The sequence below is a fragment of the Schistocerca gregaria genome, chromosome 7, assembly GCF_023897955.1.
Source record: "Schistocerca gregaria isolate iqSchGreg1 chromosome 7, iqSchGreg1.2, whole genome shotgun sequence".
NCBI classification, from domain to species: domain Eukaryota; kingdom Metazoa; phylum Arthropoda; class Insecta; order Orthoptera; family Acrididae; genus Schistocerca; species Schistocerca gregaria.
The window spans coordinates 198,285,841-198,291,840 of record NC_064926.1 but is presented as its reverse complement, the minus strand read 5'-3'; the positions used below and the strand labels follow the sequence as shown (position 1 = coordinate 198,291,840).

The following is a 6,000-nucleotide window of genomic DNA, read 5'->3' as shown; positions in this document are numbered from 1 at the left end:
CAGTTGCAACTAATGAGTAGTTGTTGCAAGGATGGAAGAGGATCAAGAGAAAGAGAACCCATCAATAAACAAAGAACACTTGACAGGATACATAACAACAGAAGTGATAATACTAATAACTATGGCAAAGACAATCACACTTAAAGGACTCTTTTGAGGAATACCATTCAGCTGCTCAAAGCAGTCAGATAGGATGTCACCACTCTAAAACAGCGGGTTTAGATAAAGGACCATATGAAGATGGGAAATCCTCAAAAACCCCATTCTTGGAGCTGCCTGAGAATAATATGCCTCCAAGTGGTATCATATGCCTCCTCAATGTCAAAAAATTACCCAGGAAGTTATGCTAACACAGGAAAGTGTGTTGTATGAATGTTTCCTAAAAGAGATGGCAGATCTGCCGGCAAGTCAGCTGCAGCCCACTGGTCAGAAAATAAAATGCAAAATCAAAGGCGGATATACACTTCCTGAACTCACACTGAAAGTGACTAAGGAGCTGCCTGGAGTCTAAGATTCAGACAAGCAACAGTTGACCATCTGCTCCAATGTTTTCCCCACACAGCTAGTGAGGGGAAACTCTGTGATAACTATTTGGGCATTTGTGATCTTTCACAGGTTTTAAAAGAGGCATTAAAACTGTCTCTCGCCAAGAGTTGGCAAATGGATCTGACACCCAAATGACATTAAAGAGAGAGAGGATGATGTCTTAGCTTTGCCCTGTCAGGTGTCACAGCATACTGTAATGGATCCTGTCATGGTTGGGGGACATGTCACAAGCTGCACACAGCTCAGAATCCAAATTCAACATGTAAAAGGGACAGTTGTCTCCTTCATCAGTGGTGGAACAGAAGTCTCAACTACTCCCCTCAGCGGTCACTGTGCAGTGACAGAAAGCTGTATCCTGATTGGTGGTGACTGTAACTATGGCAAAATTGACTGTCATAGCCTTAGCAACATCTTGGTGACTGGTTTGGAGACTTCCATTCCCTATTACACCAGCCACTGGGCACTGACCACCTCTTCCACAGATCCTCCTCATAGCCTCCCGCACAATTGTACTTTTAGTGGGACTGTTTGTGGTGGTCAGAACCGTTGCCATGATCTCTTCTTGCTATCCTAATAATTTGCTGACATTTCTCTTTCACTACCCAAAAGGCTGCATGGTTCTTTCCAGTTGGCCGGGACTTGAACAGATGCACAGGCACCCACCTTGACCTGTTGCAACGCGGTATTCATCACTCCAGCAATGGACAGCTTACTTTTCAGCAGGCCTGAAATGTAACACATGAATGCATCAGTGGCATGGTGGATCATTTGGGTATATGATACAGTCATTCTTGGACATTGTCACAATGTTGAAACACAGCAAGTTGGCAGTTAATCATTCAGTCTGCTTTACAGGGCACCACTGTGACCTTCAACCAGTTCCCACAGAGCAGTGTGTGTGAGGGCTGGAGAGCATAGCGAGAGATCAATAGCATTGAATGGCCCTGTTGCAGCACAAAAGTGCATGCACTGTCCCTTGTTCAACAAACATGCACATGAGATACCTCTCAGTTAATCCCTGGGGTAGGTGATTGCAAAGCATATTGTATGCATGAAAATCACCATAGAGGCTGCAGCGGGGAGTGGGGGAATCAGGCTACAGTGGTCACAGAGAGCCTGGTTGTGTAGCACCTCATATGGGGGCAGGTTGAGTGGACATAATGTCTACAAACGGCACACATGGATGGTTACAGCAGCCACTTGTACACCGGTCACGAGGAAGAGAAGTAACAAGTGGAATGGATTGTTTACAAAAATAGCCACTCCTCTTTCAGCTCTCTCTCCACTTAGGTCATTCTATTTGTAGAGTGTGCAGCCATGTAATTCAGGAGTGTCAGGGAATTTACAATATGTTTCTTAGATACATTCCAGGGTTGCCAAAAGTTTCCCCAAGTAAAATTCTCTGATTTTCTGACAAGTTTTAGCATTTTTCCCTGACAGATTTTGAGATCTCAAGGGTAAGTAAAGATGTTAAGTAGGCAAAAAATGGTAAGGGCTTCTGTATTTCTAAATGTGTTATTAACCCTCTAGTTTTGAATGAACAGCAAGTTGTTTCTTTTACAAGATTTATGGTCTGAAGTGTAAGTAATTTGTGTAAATGAAAGCCATTTTAGATGAAAAATTTCTGTTTTTATTAACAAGTTAATTCTAACTTCGAATTAAAAGCAATCCCATAATTGCTGACACTTAATTAGAAAAAAACTGAGACAAAAACATTTTATTCAAGAATTTTCCTTCTGTTACTATTAGCTTACTTTTTTTTAGTAGATTTATTCTATTTTTAAATACACAGATGATGAACATTATAATGTAAAATACTCTAGAAAAATGTTACAAAAATATCTGTCCTCTTCAAGTGCAAAACAAATATTGACACACATCTGAATAGCTATGATGTACTCAAAACACACATTTATCAAAGCAAAGAATTAAAGTGTGTACAGAAATTTTACTTGGCTTGTATTGTTTTTCATATAATAGCTACAGCAGTGACATATTATGAAATCATACACTTAAAAGAAACTTTTATGGCAGAATCCAATATTTAATTACAGTTTATCACTACAAAATCTCTTACATCATGTTGAACACTTTGATTTTAAGGAGTTTATATTCAGACCATGTGATAGCTTCCATCAATGCTTTTAAAGATAAAACATGTTTTCTACACAATTAAACCTTTTAAGCAAACATGATGACATCAAATCATCATATGAATTGTTTGAATCACAGTGAAGGAATTTAAGAACAAACTGTTCATGAGATTAAAATCAATTACAAATTTGAAGTTAGTCAAAAATGCTTTTATATCTAAAGTGCTGACAATCTTATGATTACATGCAAATGAAACAAAAGTTTTTCTGTTTCATTAGGTGTTACAATATGTGAAAATTCTTTTATTTTCAGCAAATTATGTGACACATTCAGTCCTTTCATGTAAAATTCAAACAAATTTTAAGATGTCAGAAAACAGACTGCATATATAAAATGAGCAAAGGATTCAGCCATTATATTCAGTCTTAAAGATAGTGTGTGTATTTTTACATAGCTGCAATCCCCGATAATTACCAGCAACCACAATAATTACCATCTATGACTGGAGGACTAAGCAAATGGAACAATTATACACAAGTGCTGAAGTAATAGAAGAGGACATACATATAAAAATAATAACAGTACATTTCTTCATCTTTGTATACAAGTGTTATCTCATATTTTATTAGGTGCAGGCATAGAAAATTTAAAATTTGTACTTGAAGTTAACTTTCAGCAAATATTGAATGTTTATCTGCTCAACACCATACATCTGAAAATAAGAATTTTATCAACAATTCAAATCATAACTATAGTACACATCTTTGTAACACATTGCTGAGAATGGAAATTCACCTATGAATTAACAATGCTCTTTTACTACTTTTTATGTCTCAAACCATATAAGTCATTTTTCAAATATGGGCTGAGGAAAAATATTGCAGCTGAGATGGCATCAAAAATTATTCTTCAGAATACATCTCTCTTTTCACAGAATATTATTGGTTATCACACACCCTCCAGAAAGATTAAAAGTTTCTGTTGGGTTAGGACACATATCTACAATTTCACACAGAACTTCAATTGAATTTGGGAAGTTGAGATGCGTACTGACAGACAGAAGCAGTGATGTCAGTAACAACATGGGCTTGAAAAGGCTGTCAAGTAAATGGATCATACACAAAATGGTTGATAGGCTCCTTCACAACTATTGGAAATGGAGTAACAAATGTTTCAAGGTACATACATGCCTTGAAATTCTGTTTGGTATCTGTCTACGTCAAACATTTTGTAACTAATTTCTTTATGAATTTTCTTTATTTTGTATGCATTCTACATCTGGCATATAAGCCGCCTGGCCACTATTTCCCTAAATTAGTATGGATTGTTATGGGCTGCCTTTCAAGGAAATGAACACAAACTAAAGTGTATAAAACACATATTCATATCCTGACAACCCTGATAAACTGAGCATGAAAATGTAGACAGAGGTCTTTTCAGTCACATTTTTCATTAGGTTTCTTACTTTGGTAATACTTTCCTCCTATCATATAGGATTTACGAACTTTCCAGGCAAGATGATGCATCAGTCAAGACAGACATAAAAGAAAGATGGTGTATAATATAACATTAAAGTTTAAAAAAAAAATAACAATACTCTGTATTTTCTCAAACAAACAATTCAAATCAATAAATGAAAACCAGTCAAAACTCCTTTGTGAGAGAAGGAATCTCTTCCTCAGTTCCACTCAGTACATTGGCCCTTTCGGTCAGTATCCATAACCTTTTGACCTCGGTTCTTTAACTTGCTGGACGATGGATGTCTTCCATCTAGCTCTTTTGGCTTCTTCATCTTGCTTCTGCTTTAAAGCCTCACAATACCAATCTCGAGCATTCCAATAGTCTAGAATCATTCTCTTGTTAACATTGATCTTGAAGACAGCACCAGTTCGATTTCAGGTCATCATATATTTGACACATGGCTACCAATGACTCACTTTCTTGGTTGACTATCATATAATCTTTATTAATGGAAAGACTTTGCTCTACAAATGCTTGACCATGACTCAGAATGAGAACCTTTTGAAGAAAGCTATACAAATGCTGACAGATGGTATTACCATCCAATAGTGATCAATTCTCATTTTAGTCCTCCTGTAGTTTACCCAGATATCCAAAAATACCTCCTTATCAAGAAGATGCATAAAGTCCTTCTCAACTTAAATCACAGTCCTTAGCACTTAAATCAATTCTGTGAAGAGAATTTCTGAAAGGCATTCAAGATTCTAGACTTGTTAGATATTGGGCTATTACTTATCACAACAGGATCACAAAAGCTTATATATCTACACATGCTGTATGTCAAAACTGAGGTTAGAAGGAGATTCGATCAGGAAGTCTCTGTACTCGGTCCTGTAAATTAAAATACCTTTGGCAGGCACTTTTTACTTTTCTGAGCTCAGGCCATACAGCATGATCTTAGTTCATGTCTCTTGCAAGAATAAGAGCAGCTTTATTATCAAGTTTTATATTACACACTGATTTTGTGGCAGATTCGGTAAATCACTAGGTGGTTCAAAACAGGTAATGGGATAGTAAAAATTCGAGAACAAAATGAAAGGTGACTGGTTGCAGTTAATTTCAAAAAGCCTACGTTATAAATCGATCTCAGAAAAGATACACCTCAGTTAGTTTATAAGGCTGCATTCTTGAAGAAGATTCCATAACAATAAAAGCTGACACACTGTCCCCGTGAATACTCTTCAGATCAAGACACAGATCCTTCAAGAATGTCCTACTGACATTATGCCCATCCATTGATACCTGAAACATGTTGGTAAAACCATCCAACATATCAGCAGCAGTGGTATGGCCTAAAAATGCAGATGAAAAATATTGCATTTCAACTTGTTTGTTAACTTTGTGCCAATATCTGACAGCAATATCCATTTGCTGCAGCTCAGCCACCTTGTTAAGGCTCTCATCAAATAAGATTGCAAAAGGAATGTCCCCTTCAAGATCTTCAAGAATATGTTTCCTGATGTGTGGAGCTAATCCATGAACAATACTGTATAATGTCTTGGTCTGCCCAAGCTATATCTTACTAGCTAATTATTGTTAGTGAACATGACTGGAAACAAAGCAGTTTGCTACCCTGTCATAAGAAAGGACATATCATTTTCAACAGCATGCAGAGTCCGTAATATTTCAGCCCTTGTAACATCATTCTTGCAGATCTGTATTTTTTTTTGCTATATTGCTGGTAGCATTTTCCTGATCAGTCCACTAAATGACCAGTGAGATTAATTGGTAAACTGTTAATGATTTAATCAATTCTAGCAATGAATTCCATTTTTTTTAAAAATTACTCACAAACTTAACATTTTATTGGTAGTTTGAAACATCAATTTCCCCACCACT

General features: G+C 36.8%; 1 protein-coding gene across 1 annotated transcript in view; it reads right to left on the bottom strand.

Moving 5' to 3' along the window:
- Positions 1-2,153: 2,153 nt before the first annotated feature.
- Positions 2,154-6,000, bottom strand: part of LOC126281258 (zinc finger protein 572-like) — a 65,569-nt gene continuing 61,722 nt past the window's right edge. Inside the window, exon 5 of the transcript XR_007551236.1 lies at positions 2,154-3,352. The gene's annotated coding sequence lies outside the window, so the exon portion shown is untranslated. The remainder of the gene's footprint in view (positions 3,353-6,000) is intronic.